Here is a 15,000-nt window from a genome sequence, read left to right on the forward strand (position 1 = left end):
TTCTCTTGGCCTTTCAGGCCACAAATCGAATACGAATACCTGACCGCCGCACCATTCCCTTACTTCATTGGTCTACTCCATGCCAAGTCTTGTCAAAGCCAAATCCCTCGTTCCTGACCGAACCGACTGAATCAGTTGAGTAGCATGTTTCATCAAATATATCCTTATTGAGGGAGGGTACGCTACGTACGTTCATTGATCAAGTTGTTCTATTTTGATTCATTCCAAAAGTTCCAGTGAAGAAAGGATCTCTACTCGCGGGTATAGAGCAAAAAGTCTCAAAGCAGCCAGCAACGAGCGACCAACAGGTAATTCTATCAGAACAGTCCATCAGCACAAGTAGGGGCATCGGCAACCTCAAACGTAGTCACTAGCTTCTGCTTCGTTCCAGCATCAACCCTTCGCTTCGCTTGGTGTTCAGCAGACTGTTCTCTCCGGAGCTCACCGCACCTTAGCTAAAGAACTACTTCAACGATCCGGCCAGATCCGACGTAGGAATTCCGTCAAGAGCGACCGGTTGTGAACTTTTCGGTTTGCTCGAGTAAAGGTAGGGACCAGATTTTCTCTATTTTGCATCTCCGGCCTTAACTGAAGAAAGAGATTTTTCACTCATTCTATTCAATAGATGCGAGTAGTTCTTTGAAAGTTCCGAAACCGCTTCCGATAACAGCAGCTACGACAGTCGCTTTGGGTAAGCATCAAGATGAGTTGTCTTTCCTTCCCAGCGCCCTTAACAAAATGGATTGGCTGACTACCCCAACAGATACGAAAGGCAAGACGGGTTCATGGTTGAGATGGTTAAGGCAGAAAACAAGAATGATAATGTATGGTAAGAAAAAGCGTTTTTAACAGACTATGGACGCATAGATGTGGGTGGAAAACACCCTGTAAGACGGCGTGAACGGGAAGTTGCTTCGTGAATATCACTGACTATCCCTCTCTCCTGTCCTCCTGGTGAGTGGATAAGGTAACATAGTAGAATGGGAAGGAGTCCTGCACGGCTAGGCTTGATTTCCTCCTTTGAAGGGCTTTACTGACTATGGCTTGGGCCGGAGAGATATAGCGGCGAGTTTCAAAGATTAAGGGAAAGCTTTTCTAACTCGCCCATTGCACGAAAGAGAGAGCGGTTTACTGAATAAACATATCTTCTTTCTGCATTTCTCCCTGGTGAAGTGAGTGAAGGGGTAATTTGACAATCCGTGGCAGATGATGAGGCTGGTCCCAAGCCAGCCAATTGATCGAGCGACTATCTGTGAACAACACGAAGTCAAGGCGCACCTCTTCTTTCACCCCTGCTGGCAAGTCGTTTGCTATGAGCACGACGGGCATATTTCTTGCCTTTTTTCCCATCTCGCAGTACTTCCGGTCCAAGGTACAGGGTCTGGCCATCCAGAGGACCTGAAACATCTTCTAACGGGCGGCTTTCTCCATATCCTTATCTCTTTTTCTCCTTATTTGAAGCAATCCCAGCCAGCCCTAGAGAGTGAAGGAAAGGGAGTAGGTGGCATCTATTCCAGCCACATATACATATACAGATCGAGATCAATACCCAGCATCGGTAGCAGCACCTGTAGAAGGTCTCAACGATCCTCAACTTCTTCTTCTAACATAGCAGCATTTTCTTGATTCTCGATGCTTCCCTCGAATGTAGGAAGTTTTGGCTTGGCACCTAGAAATAGGCGTTTTTTTATGTATGATTCAAGCCCTGCGATAGGAAAGGTTATGTGTACCGAACGGGAAATCTATACTCGTAGGCGGTGATACCTCACCATGATGATACAACATTTTGAAGTCAGAAAGCAGTTGATAAAGAAAAGGTAACCCCCGGTCGGAGCTGCCTTGGTAGGGTAGAAGCCGAATATAAGGCATAAAGTCCGAGGAATGCTCGGGTAAAGAAGAAAGAGATTGGAAAGTTTGTCATAGACTACTATAATGATTCTTCGGCGCTTGAGCCTAGGCCTACCTTCGCTGCAGTCTCTTGCTCAGTGATTAGTCTGTTCAATCATCTTTACCAAGGAAGGTATGGACAATCAAATTAGAATGAAGGCAAGATAAAAAGAATGAAGCCAACTTTCTCAGTCAACCGGGGGAGTCAGCCCTAAAAGAAAGGCCTGTTATTCAACAACTTCAGACCCATCTCTCTCTTCTACATTTGAGACTTGCCACACACAGGATTTAGTGGTAGAGGCGGTAAGGCCCCAGTCGCGATATTCTTGGTAAGATTGACCGCTTTCGCTATAGTTTGATAGTACGTTGAACACCAACCCTCTCTTAAAGAAAGAGACTCGTATGCAACTTCCGGAATCACCTAAAAGAACCAGAGTGAACATAGTTGTTATCGGGCTCATTTCATTCACTTCTTTTATTCTTCTTATGTAAAGAAATACAAGTTAAGAAAATGAATGCGAACGCTTCAAGGCTGCTTTCGATGCCTGCGATACCCAAGCTCCCTGCTTCTACTGGGAGCCACCTCTTTGCTTGTTATATCAGCTGTCCTTTCACTTCTTCATCCACCCTGCCATTGTCAATTCAAGGTGTCCCGAGTGAGGGATGGCCCGCTACTTCTTCATTCATTCATGGCCTATTTTGCGATCTACATCCTTATTTTAGAAGTCAGTGCATTGGCCCTTAACGCTCTGAGCTCTATTGGTCGGAGGTTTTTTAGCAACTAACCGAACAACAAGAAGTCAAGGTACAACCATGAGTACATGTCTTATGAGATTTCCCTTTTTCTATTTTGTACTAGGGTTTCAATGCCGGCAGAATCCATCTGCTGGAGAGACTCCCCTGCAAGACCTGTATGAAAGAAAGTAGTCAATAGTAAGAGATAACAATTAACTCATACCTAAACTGTCCAAGACAGGAGATTTTGAGCACCCGTCTGTCTGTACAACGGGTGACGGCTCAAGACTCAAATAGAACGGTCAAATAAAGTGAAAAGTGTCCAAGCAGCAGTATACAGATTTCCATACCTTAAACAATAACATAAGAACAGAGAGCTTGCGTTTCACTTCTTTTTCGCCAAGCTTGAATTCCATTCAACCCGCACTGCTGAGTCCACTTCTTCACCTCCAAGATCTCTTTTTCTTCTTTTTCAAGAGATATCCTTCTACAAGCGGCGAACCCTCATTTGACAACTAGGTTTAGTGCAGTTCTCAGTGGCAGTGGACGACTCCTTATTCGTCTTTCGTCTAGTCAATCTCAGCCCCCCAGGCACACTAATATAGAAAGAAAAATGACCTCTCTTAGTCTTCGACTCAAATATGTCCAAGGCAGCTGCCTCGTGTAAATAAGCAAGGCGGAAATGACCATCTGAGCTACCTAAACCCCTAAATACACAGATGGTTCGAGCAAAGGATTGAAAGACCCGAAATCTCACATCTTCAACGTGAAAGTGGTGGAATGAATGCTAAATTCGGATTTTGATAATAAATATGTACTAGAAGAAGCATCAGCGACCCATTGATCACGTGCTGGCGAGGAGACTCGCCCGAGTTACTTCTATTTTTCGCGGATCTGCGTTTAAGAAATTCCATGCTGTTACTATTTATGTCGTCAAAAGGAAAGGGAATGAACTTAGAAAGGATTCAGAAACCTTGTACTTGGCATAGTCAAAAGCAAACTCTACTCGCTAGATCCACATCCGCTGCATCATCACAAGGAGAATCTCAGATTTGACTTTCTTTCTTTTTAGCTTTCAAGACCCTCACCCATCCACTCAAAACGCTGACTGCTAATGCGCGAACCGTAAAGCGAGTTGTGAGTATCAAATCTCTCCTAGCCGACTCTTCGCTCACCTCTTGATTTCCATTAGATGGCCTATACGACGGAAGCAAAACCGAAGAGGGAAGAAGAAATATAGAATCCAGCAACAAGGGGATTGAACATGCCTTAAAGCTCACTACAATAGCCATTGAGATGGATTTGATTCGAGAAGCTGCTTAGGCACTGGCTTCTGTTCGTGTGCTGGCAAAATGAAGAGATGGCTGTATGTCTGCTCAACCTGGACCCCTTGTTAATATTAATGCTATGTCCACAGAAGATGGGATCTGTACAGCGCAAATGACCACCTAGCGAACCGCCATCCGAGAATATAGGATCAAAAAGATGAATAAAAATGGAGCTTTTCCTTTGTTTCGGTAAGGACTCTGAGCCTCGCATTGTACTCCATAGAATGATTGAAAGACAGACTCGAGATGCCTACCCCGACGAACGAGAAAGAGATTCGGGGCTTCTTGGGGAGGATACAGTATATCAGCAGGTTCATCGCACAGCTTACACCTATTTGCGAACCCATTTTCAAGTTCCTCTCGCGCTCTAAGCCCAACAAGAAAGGGCACAACCTTGCGTGGAAGTCACTGTAGAAGAGTTTTAATAATTGATGCCTAGTCAAGGGAATTCGTCATCTAAAAGACTAAGAGCGCGGCGACCTAAGACAGAGCCGTAGGCGACCCGGGGGACGGACCTGGGTGAAGTGGTCCGGGACCTTATGGCCAGCTAGCCTATCTGAACTTTCACTTAATATAATAGTGGAAACTCTAGTGAAATTGATTGTTCAGGAAGCCTCCGGCTCCCTTGTTTTAGTGCTTTCACTCAAGCACACGGGGTTTGTGACCTTCTTTTCTTGTTGTATGGGTGATACGTCGCTGGTCGGCACTGCCCGATAGATGATAAAGGACTCATAGCTATCGGGCAGACTTTCTCATATCGGGATTGGGCACAGTATGAAAGATGCAGTAATCGTACATCTTTTTGAGTATCTGATCGGCACGATTCTAACGAATCTCCTCGGAAGACGGAAAGGTATTTTATAGCTTTCTAGGAAGGAAGCCCTAGGACTCAAATCTTGTTCATGTTCCAAGCTTCCTGTCAACAACCTTCCATAGCCCAGCTAACTCAAAGTTCATTCTTCTGTGACTGAGAGTCGACTTACGGAGCCTGTTTGCCGGAAATGCCTTCTTTAGAACCGCTATTCATATTCCAGAGTAGATGTTAACAAAGGAAAACCGCTTCTATGGCTATTTACGCGAGCTTTAAGGAACGTTATCGCCCTCTCTAAGGGTTTGCCCTATCTAGGCGTCAATCGGCTGTTAAAAGTCGGATTTCTTGTTCATAGAATGGAATAGCAGTCTGCCTGCAAAGAAACCATTTTGTTTTCATCTATCTCCACTTTGCTTTGTGGCTAGCCCCGATCGAAGATATTAGGAGAACTACTCTTCTCCAATGGTAGGGTTGTGAAGCGGAAGACCTATTGAAATAGTGACTCACCTGACCAAGCGCGTATCTCTTCCTTCTTTCCAATAGGGCGCAGGTACGACATCAACTCCTCAACCAAGCCCAACTATCAAAGTGTTAGACTTTCTTCGTTCGTAGCATTGCTTGAGATTCTACCTTTGTACACTGGAACACCAACCGAATCTGCTCTTTGGAACTGATCTTCTTTGTACACTGGAACAACAACGGAATCTAAGATTTGGAACGGATCTTGTTACACGAAAACGAACCTTCAAGAAACTAGCCAAACAGTGCTATCTATATAAGGAAATAAAGAAAGACGAACGAACTACTTTATAACAGTGAGCCTCTTGCTTCGTTCCTCACCATTCGTAGCAAACATTCTCCATAGCATCTTGTGAAAACGATCGAACTGCCATCTACTTTCGGGAAGGATGTGACACTTGTGCAGACGGGTTATGAATTGGAGAGCTTCCCTTTTCGCTTTATTTCATGAAATGTTGGACTTTGATTCTTTATTTCATAGGGAGGGGGTTGGTGGGTTCTAGCTCGCAACATGTATATCCCTTTAACGACGTGAAGAGTTGAGGCACTTCACTCCTTTCTCTTAGCGGACGGATACTATCTGCTACCCCCATTTCCCTTGCAAGTCACAACTAATCATTATTAGAAGCAATTAGAAGTTGGTGAGATCGCGCCAACCAACAGATCTTCCTCTAGGGGATCAAGGAACTAAAAATATACAACGTCAATTCGTTTGTCAGCACTTACTTCAATTAACCTTTTAGGGAACTGTAAATCCTATGATGATCAGAGGGACTAAGTTTACATGTATAGCATCTACCCGATCCAATTACCCAATACTGAGTGATTCTTCCCTTCTATTGCCTATTTATCAGATCTACAGCAGTAATTTCGTTAAAATAGATATCTTCTCTATCAGATTGAACCTTTCTTTCGAGAATATTTCGATTGGAACCCGCTGGTGAGACATTGCAATCCAATGTCTGCTGACAAATGTGAATCTGACTAAGATTCCCGCGCATCGGTGTAGTATGCATACCCATGAAAAGCACACACTAGAACTTAGAAAGGAAGCATCTCGCTCAACCGCTTCACGACATCGGGAATCATAGGCAACCTACTATCGATGCTGACCTGAATCTCGCCATCTTGTCTTATGACGTGTCCAAGTGTCCATCAGAAATTATTGACCAGAAAGCGCCTCTTTTCTCACGTGAGAAAGCGGCAAGAGAATCATACGTAAAAGAAGAGTTTGATTTGAATCAATTTCATCTTCATTCTAAAGCTAAATCAGATGAGAAAAAAGCTAAGCCTAAGGAAGAAGTGATCCGGTAGGGCAAAAGATCCCACATCTTTGATTCGAGACATGGGCAGAGTCCTTTATCTTTTCAGAATCTACTTACTGCGGAGAGGGAATTCCAACACGAGCATTTTCATTTCCTAACTCCCGTGAAGAAAGGGCTTACCCCACTGATAGATAGAAATCTCCGATTCCCTCAGCAACATCGGAAGGGGCTTGCTTTTAGAAAGGTAGGGTTCTGCATTTCAAAACCAAAGGAAGATTTTGCATTAGAAAGACGCAAGCATAAGCTGATGCTTCCGCTCAGTCATCAAGTTTACCTGCCCCTGCTGCGCTCGAAGATTGGTAAATCTACTAAAAGCATGGGGTCTGCTCTTAAATCGGGTGTGAAATCTTGTTTCCCCATGTCTACCTTGTTGCGACCTATGAATTCGAATATGAAGACCGGGCGGGTTCATGTGAGTTAGCTCAAGTTTACTTGGTTGCTTGTTCTGAGGTTCTTTGAGTTAGCTCCTTGTTCCAGGAATGTTTCTGAATGTTCCACTTCTTTTCTTCCTCAGCTGCTCTGAGATGTGTTGATAGTTTGCATAAGTTGTTCTTTCTTTTGTTTCATCTTTTTCCCTGTGAGGAATAGAATAGGGATTAGAGCATAGATAGTTTAGCGTGGAGAGTTCTCCCCCCTATTAATGAGGTAGTGGAGAAGGTCATATCCTACTACACGCCCTGATATTCATAGGACCACATACAGATGTATGCACCAACTCTACTCTTTAGCTCTATGCCCCTTAGCCATCGCCTTCCGCCCTTTGACTTGTTCATCGTAAACCCTACTATCAAATCTTCCACCTAGTCTTCCCCCTCTGACTCCTGCTTGCTTGCAGCCTTCGGGAAGAGAGGGAAATGAAAAGAGTGACTTCAGAAGGAACTTGAAAAATAAGGAACTTGAATTTAGCGAACAACTTGAAAAGAGGAGTACCCTAGGAGAGGACTTTCTTTAAGAAGCCCATATTGAGGTCTTGCTTCTCCATAATGAAGTCCAAGCTCTTACCCTTATTCGTCGGATCATTTCGTTGGGTTTGGCGGAACCAAGCCACTTATTTATGAATTCCATGTTGCAGAAAGATAGAATCGGCTGTTTCGAAGTAAGATTCTGGCGCGGCTACAACGCCAGATCCGGGTTCCTGTTGCAGGTGGAACCAAAACCAAGCCCCCTGTTTACTAGCCCCGCCTTAGCCCTAGGTCTCGTTAGCTGTTCTGCTATTTCGACCGATCCCAACTTCTAAAACCCCCGTATTTTGGGCACACGCGCGACACTGTTTACTTGAAACCCCACGCTTGGAGGCCAAGATTGGGGGGGATCCTAGAGAGAGAGGGTCATCTCGTGCAAAAGGCTATCAAATTGACATACCAGTAAGAGTTTACAATAGGAAGTGGCCAAGTTCTAAGGAATTGATTCTACACAAAGATTTACAGGGATTTCCAACTATGGAATACAAGCTCACTAATCTGTTGGGTCAACGGGATAAGTCCCCGTTGCTTGATCCCTCGTCTTACCCTTTGAGGAAGCGAGTGAAGAGGTGTTTCTGCCATTTCTTGCTGTAAATTCTTCAGAAGGTTCTTCGGGAAGATCCGCGAGAAGGGGGCGGGCGCCTTCGGAGGATCATTGGTTGGAATCCTTCATTTTCATATTGATTTAGTAGAGATTAATGAGAATATGAAGAAGTTAATGCAATGAGCTTTAGCCTACTTTATTGTAGGTTATTTTGTGTCAAAAATCCCCCTATTTACCAGAGATGGGGGTAGGCATGCAGTGTACTATCAAACAGAAATCGAAAAGAGAAGCTTGCTTCTCGTTGTACTTGTTTTCTCTCTTGACTTCCGCTCTTTGTTTTCATCACTTGATCCGTCTAGCACCTTTTTGCACATTAGCTCGAGGCATTGTTCGTTCGCTCTCCCTCTCCCGGTTCACCAGGTTTGACCACGTACTATCAGTAATCTTAGTGAATCTTTGAGTTTGATCCTGGCTCAGGATGAACGCTGGTGGCATGCTTAACACATGCAAGTCGAACCATTTCTTTCTCTAGATCGAAGTCCTAAAAGCATCCCTCTATCTATATCAGTCCGATCCTGTGATTCTGTCTTTACTCCCTCGCTTTTCTTTTCCAATCTCTCAGAAACTCGGATCTCTCATTCCATGTCCTTCCCTGCAACACTATTCATCGATCAGGCAAGCTCAAACTAAGTAACGAGCTAGCTTTGTTAATCGCTCTTCAACTCGTGCTCATAACTAAACGCGTATATAATGCCGCAGTTGCCAACCTTCTGGCAGTGGAAAAGAGCTAGTTCCATTTCTGCTAGTAGATGTTAACAAATCACCTTCTCAGATTGACACCTACATAGGGCACAACCCTTGCTTTCACTAGGCTTTATGCCTATAATGACTGGTAAGCGTAAATCAACCTATCGTATCGACGAGTACCTCTGTTTTAGACTTGTCTCTTCCCATTTCCCTTCGAAAAGGTAAACGTCTTTGATCTTTCAAAGTTGTAAGTCAACGTGTCTTTGATGCCACTCATACAGGAGGCCCTTCTTTGTGTGTGGTTAAAAGCCGTACTTAAATATGAAGGTCTCTGCTCCCGAGCGATGATGCGGGGATCTACTAACCAATGCAACCGGTAGGGGTTTTGTAGAACGATAGGTTACCATCTTCCTTCAGTCTTTCGTTTGTCTTCCAGGTCTCTTTGTGTGTAAAGTTTTGGTTGGTAGGGTCCTACCGTGTGAATCAGTTGCAGTTGGTTAAGTTTATATTCTAAGGGAAGGGAGGGCTTTCGAGCAATCAGTTAAGCTCTTTCTGTATTAGTTAACGGTTAAGCGATATCTCTATTAAATAGATCTCTTCTTTCCTTTCTAACTGTACTACTTGTGAGTAAGGGACTCTTTGAAGCAAGAAAACGGATACGCGTTAGCCGGAGAAAGGTAGCTAGCTCAGTAGAATATATTATATTAAGAGAAGAGGAGTGAAAGGCAGGCGAAGCCATAAAAGATAGGCAGGCAATCCGTCCACGAATACCGATTCCTTTAGAAATAGATCTTCCTTTCCTGTATCAGTCTGGTAGCCTTCCCTTTCTCAGTCTAGCATTCCGCGGTGCAGTCAATCAGTTAATCGATATCTTCTTTCGCTAAGTCCCCGGAATCAAACATAAATTCTATGGCTGTGGTTACAAGGGGACAAACAAAAGGAAATCAATCTCTCGGGTGTTTTCCCATTGAGTCATCCCTCTTCGGTTTTCCTCTATTGGAACCTGCGCCACTAGACACACGAACTCTTCAAGAAAGAAGCAAACTTGGTGCTTCACTCTCGGCCGAAGCGTTGTCTTACTACGTTGTTACGGATCTGAACTCCGATAGTATATCTTGACTACTATTAGCTCCTTTCTTACCATAATCTGTGTGTCCACTTCTTGAGTCAGTCAGTAATGTACTAGCTATTCCTCCCCTCTCCTCCTGTTTTCTAGAGACAGCCTTGGACTTAGTGCATTGCACGTTCCAATACAAGTGAGATCAGGTGTTGAATTACGGAAAAACAGACTGGATACCTATCCTTATAACTCGCCGGAACACATTCCAGTTTTTGATGAAAGCGAGGTGGTGCTGGCACAACTAGTTCAACGCAACCCCGGTAGTCAGAGGCTTATTTCATTCATTGATGCTCCGTATATTCGTCTAAACAAAATCTTCACATCTTATAAGTCAATATGACGAATTCGAAAGAGCTCATAAACAAAGGAAAGACGGGCACAGCAAGACGACAAAACTAGGAATCGTCTCATAGATTTCGTACCCAACAACCAAGTTCTTCTTCTTGAACTTTGGGGGAAGCCAGCTTTTAAGAGGGCTCTGACCGAACCCAAGTGGCCGTACCCACATTAGCCAATGTCACCGACCACGGAGTGGTGGAAGCTTGTCTTGAGGTTGACGTAGAAAGGGTTGGCTGGCCAAGCACTTCGTTACACGCTGCGGGCCAGTATGCGCTGTCCCTTTACGCGGGAAGGACAAATAAGCTGTCAGATGAGGGAAATACCACGGGAAATGACTTAGAGCCTCACCCAGTTAAGGAATAAAGGGAATATGCAAAGACTTACACTATATGAAGCAGAGCGCTCGTACCCCAGCCAATTAGATGGGGTCCTCCCTACCAAGCTCACTACGGATACGCAAACAAAAAAGAATGATAGAAAAGATGAGGCACTCACAAAGACATTCTAGCGAAGGGGCTTTTTCCTCCTTGTTAGGATCAGGTCAGCTACTCTTCTCAGAGAATCATTCGACGGGAAAGGCACCCATATGTATGTTTTTTTGTTGGAGTTGCTACAGGGCGCGTCCTTGACTCCATTCCAGACCAAACAAACCAGGCTATGATACCAAGTCAAGGAGCAAGCTCTCCATACGGTTCAGCATCTTCGGTTTCGAGATAGAGCCCGGCTTGAACTGTTGTAAGCTAGCAAGCGGGTAGAGTAGAACTTGCTTAGTGGAAGCGGAGTACCTGCTGACAACCACTAGCTATGACAACGGTTAGCTCAAAATGGGGAATATTGACTTGCTAACCTCGAACGGCAGCCACCCTTGGACCCAAAGTCAGTCGTGCAGCTCTTTTGTTTTTGCCACTGTGCGGTGGACTTTGTTCCACATAAGCATAAGGGGTAGAGAGGCACTAATGTTTTGATCTACTGAAGAACCTTTTGGACTGAAGCTGACATTAGGTTTGATTCTTATCTTCTGCTCTGCCAATGTCGCTTCTTGTTTTTTACTGGGCAGCTGTGGCTGTTGCCTACATTTGTTCTGCTCTAAAGTAGAGGGGCGAGAAACTGAAAGTCAATTAAGGGTCGAACACCTGGCCGGAAAGGCTCTTAATCAAGACAATTCCTTGACCTATCACCATTCTAAGCAAAAGGAAAGGCTTGCTTCTTGCTCAAGAAAGTCATAACCGATAGCCTAGGAAGTTTGTTTGCAACTTCCATTCTGACTTGGCCTGATTCAATGAAAATAGCTCTTTCGAAAGTCTTGTCTGATAGGCAATTCCTGGGATAGGAAGGATAGGAACAGCTTTCTTTAAGAACGGGAGGAACTTGGCTGCGGCTACCCCGAGTTTAGGAATTGTTACTAAGTAAGAAAAGGAATTCTAGCTTGCTTGACCGGGCGGTCCTATTATGTATTTCCCACAAAAGGCAGTCAAAGGCATGGTCATATTCTCTATTTGCTGCTCTCCATCGTGGTTGCCTACGATGTCCCAGTTACTACAATGAGGAGACTATCAACCTCTCTGGACTCACCAAGCCCTTGGCTTCAAAGGTTCATCCTTCGCAAAAATCAAGCATAGTTAGCTCATTTCATAGTTGTGATCGGTTCTTCACTCTTTCTTCGTATTTTCCTATAATAGAAAGAATTCTCTTTCATTACTCAACTGGTATTCATTTGCTCCCAAAAAGCTCTGTTTTCGGTTTCTATTGGATCATCCTTTTTGCTCTTGTTTTGCGCCGATGATCCCTCCAAAAGCGAACTAGGTAGGTGTTCTTAGCGATTCTTTCTTGAGCTTTGTCGAAAGGAATAGGGGCTCTAGGACCCTACTTTATGAACAAGAGGCGGCCAACAAACAAATGTCCAGCATTGGATCCGTACCGTAGAAAGATGTGAGATCAATAACTGTAGTTTGGGGTACCCATATCTATATCACAGGATAGATTTCTCGTTTAGGTTCTTCCTTAGCTCTCTGTCTTTTGCTGTTGAACTGCTTGATGCAAGATCGGGCTAAGGCCCTATATACCACTGGGGGAGGAAATGTTTGTTTGCAAGAAATTCAACCATTGGCCTGTCCGTTAAGCCGAAAGAATAGGAAAGGCTCAAGATTCAGAGACCTAGGAGAGGTCAAGGTTTACCAAGCGGGGAATCAAAACCAACAGATCCACCAACAGAAATCCCTCTTCCTCCGAGCTTAGCTTATGGGCTTCGAGATCACAGTAGAATCGAATCTGGAGATCGAGTGTAGGGGGGCGGAGTCAATACTCTTCCCAGAAGAAGACAAGCAGTCGACCCTTGATAGGAGGCATATGATCACAGGCTCAGATTTGTGCCCTTGTCTAAAGTGAAGGCATTAGGCCGCAACTAACAAAATCTTTCAAAATGATACAACTGGTACAAGATTACATTCCAAGCGAGGTTGTAAAGTGCTCACTCCTTCTACGAGAATTTTGCCTTGACCAGACAGAATGGGCTCTTAGGCTATCATTTACCTTTCCATTTCCGAAGGAATCCGTTGAAAAAAGAAGCCCGCTTTCAATTATCTTTAAATAGAAATTCATTCCGTGTTCAACCTTTCTAATGTGAGAAGAAATGACAGATGCTTTCTGACTATTCATGCACTATCTGCGGACCTGGGTCACCTCGCAGAGGATCCCTGTCTCGGGGGCAAGACAACGCAAAACCGGCGCCAGACGCACTGGCAATGAGCCGTTCCGGCGGAAAGGTCTCTACTGCGCTCTCTCTCTCGAGTACCTGCAGGTAAGGGGCCGTGTGAGGTCCCCCCTTCGCCAACTCCGCAACCGGACAAGATTTTCTGACTCGCTTGGCCCCGATGCTGAATTCCATTCTTCAAGATTTTCAGAGCAGAACAACATGGGATACAATTCGGGAGGAAATCCCTTCTTGCTCGCTCTCTTGCCCCTTTGGATATTACCTTGTCCAGAGCGGGTCGTGCATCCATAGAAAGGAATCTCCTCGACTACTGCAGTAGAGTATGCTTCCACTCCAACGTAGATGTCACTTTCTGAATAGCTATCGAATACCAGCGAGCAGCCAATGGACAAAGAATAGGGCCGGTAACCTCCTACCTTTCTGTGCCCACGATTGTAGACCTGACATGAGTGGATTTCCTTATAGATAGAACTGTTAGCCGCCTACCTTATTGGAGTGGAGGTGAGTTTCGTGTCTGGAAGTTCCTGCTTTAGAGCCCTCATCCTGGGTTTGACTTCTGCCCTTCACTAGTGGTTGTGTGCCTTCATGATGTGTCTCTAAGGGAAAGCTCCTTCATTGCTAGTCTAACAACCAGCGAATCCCCTCGTTAAGCCTATCTGTCTAATTGGGGAAACTAGCTCTTTGCTTCTGCTCAAGAAAGCACGCGCACTCTATTTGAAGGAAGAAATGAAGCAAATGGACTAAGAAAATAAGGATAGACTCCTCAGTCTTGCTCTACTTCCAAGTTCAGATCCACAAAATAGAAAGGAGTTAACTGGCTTTTTCTTTGTTGCTTATAAATAAGTCCGAAGGCTGAAGATTGGATTGCTTCTCAGAGCAAAAAGAGAAGTTGGCTTGCCTGATTCGCTATCTGATTTGGTATGTATGTAGTCACAGGTTCACTTCTAGACTGACTGTATAGGGGGAGCCCTGTTCCTTGCCAACTCTCAAACTCATCCGCTTGCCAATGTAGAATTGGACCTCGTACTTCCGTACTAACCCCTTATATCGGTTCTTCGACTTCCCTACTAGCTGCTCAATCTATATCATATGCGGGTCAGTGGGATTGGAATATGGGCTTTCTTTCGTGGTCGACTAGCCCTCTTTCTTAATGATTCTTTTCTCCGACTGTCCGTTGAAGCGACTTCACACACCTGCGTTAATATAATACCGACGCTTTCCGTCGAAGTATTCAACTCCCCCGCCCAGCCAAACACTATATAAACGCTCTACTCTATCAGACCAGTAGTACTACCTTCTTATGCATTCAAAAAGGGCAGATGACACCATTCTATAGCCGGCGATAGGAACAATCTTTGTACCACATAAATAAAAGCCTTCTTTCTACCTCTGGACTGAACTTGACCCGGCCATGCTCGTGCAATGGCACTTCCTACTCATTTCCGTTCCGAGTCTAATATAATGTTTGGTTCACTGGCTACACGATCGAGGGAACGTAGGAATGAAATGGAATATCACACATCTATCTCTCCATCCGATAACTGGTTACTAGATCTGTAACCTAAATAAACAGATTCACATAAGAGCCTTTCTGTCTAGATCGGCATTAAACATCAAATAGAAATATGAACATGGGGTATGGAAGTTAGGGATGCTGTAAAGCTAAGAACTCGTGTTAGTTAGTTACAACCTTGGTGCTTCCGAAAAGATGTGCTTGCACTCGTTCTTTAGGTAAGGAGCCGTGAGCTCAGAAGAGCGTTATGATGAAAACGAAGCGGAAGGGAGTCAGAATCTTGCAAAGAAAGGACACATCCCAGAAGCTATGAACTGTCACCAAGGAGCGGAAAGGTCTTCTGTGTATGTGATGGCTTGGACTTCGTTCCTCCTACTTCACTAGCTCCGGTAACACCCCCACAAGCTAAGTACCGCGATAAGGCAAGTAAGATCGTATCCTCTCGAGCAATAGGCGAGGC

At 44.6% G+C, this 15,000-nt stretch overlaps 1 protein-coding gene across 1 annotated transcript in view; it reads left to right on the forward strand.

Moving 5' to 3' along the window:
- Nucleotides 1–11,974: 11,974 nt before the first annotated feature.
- The window catches only part of LOC132291054 (DNA-directed RNA polymerase subunit beta-like), an 11,307-nt gene continuing 8,281 nt past the window's right edge, over nt 11,975–15,000 (forward strand). Inside the window, exon 1 of the mRNA XM_059790207.1 lies at nt 11,975–15,000. This exon is cut by the window's right edge and continues 5,937 nt beyond it. The gene's annotated coding sequence lies outside the window, so the exon portion shown is untranslated.

The sequence above is a fragment of the Cornus florida genome, unplaced genomic scaffold (genome assembly GCF_030987335.1).
Source record: "Cornus florida cultivar Cherokee Brave unplaced genomic scaffold, ASM3098733v1 CherokeeBrave_3.0.0_Hap2_scaffold_30, whole genome shotgun sequence".
NCBI lineage: Eukaryota > Viridiplantae > Streptophyta > Magnoliopsida > Cornales > Cornaceae > Cornus > Cornus florida.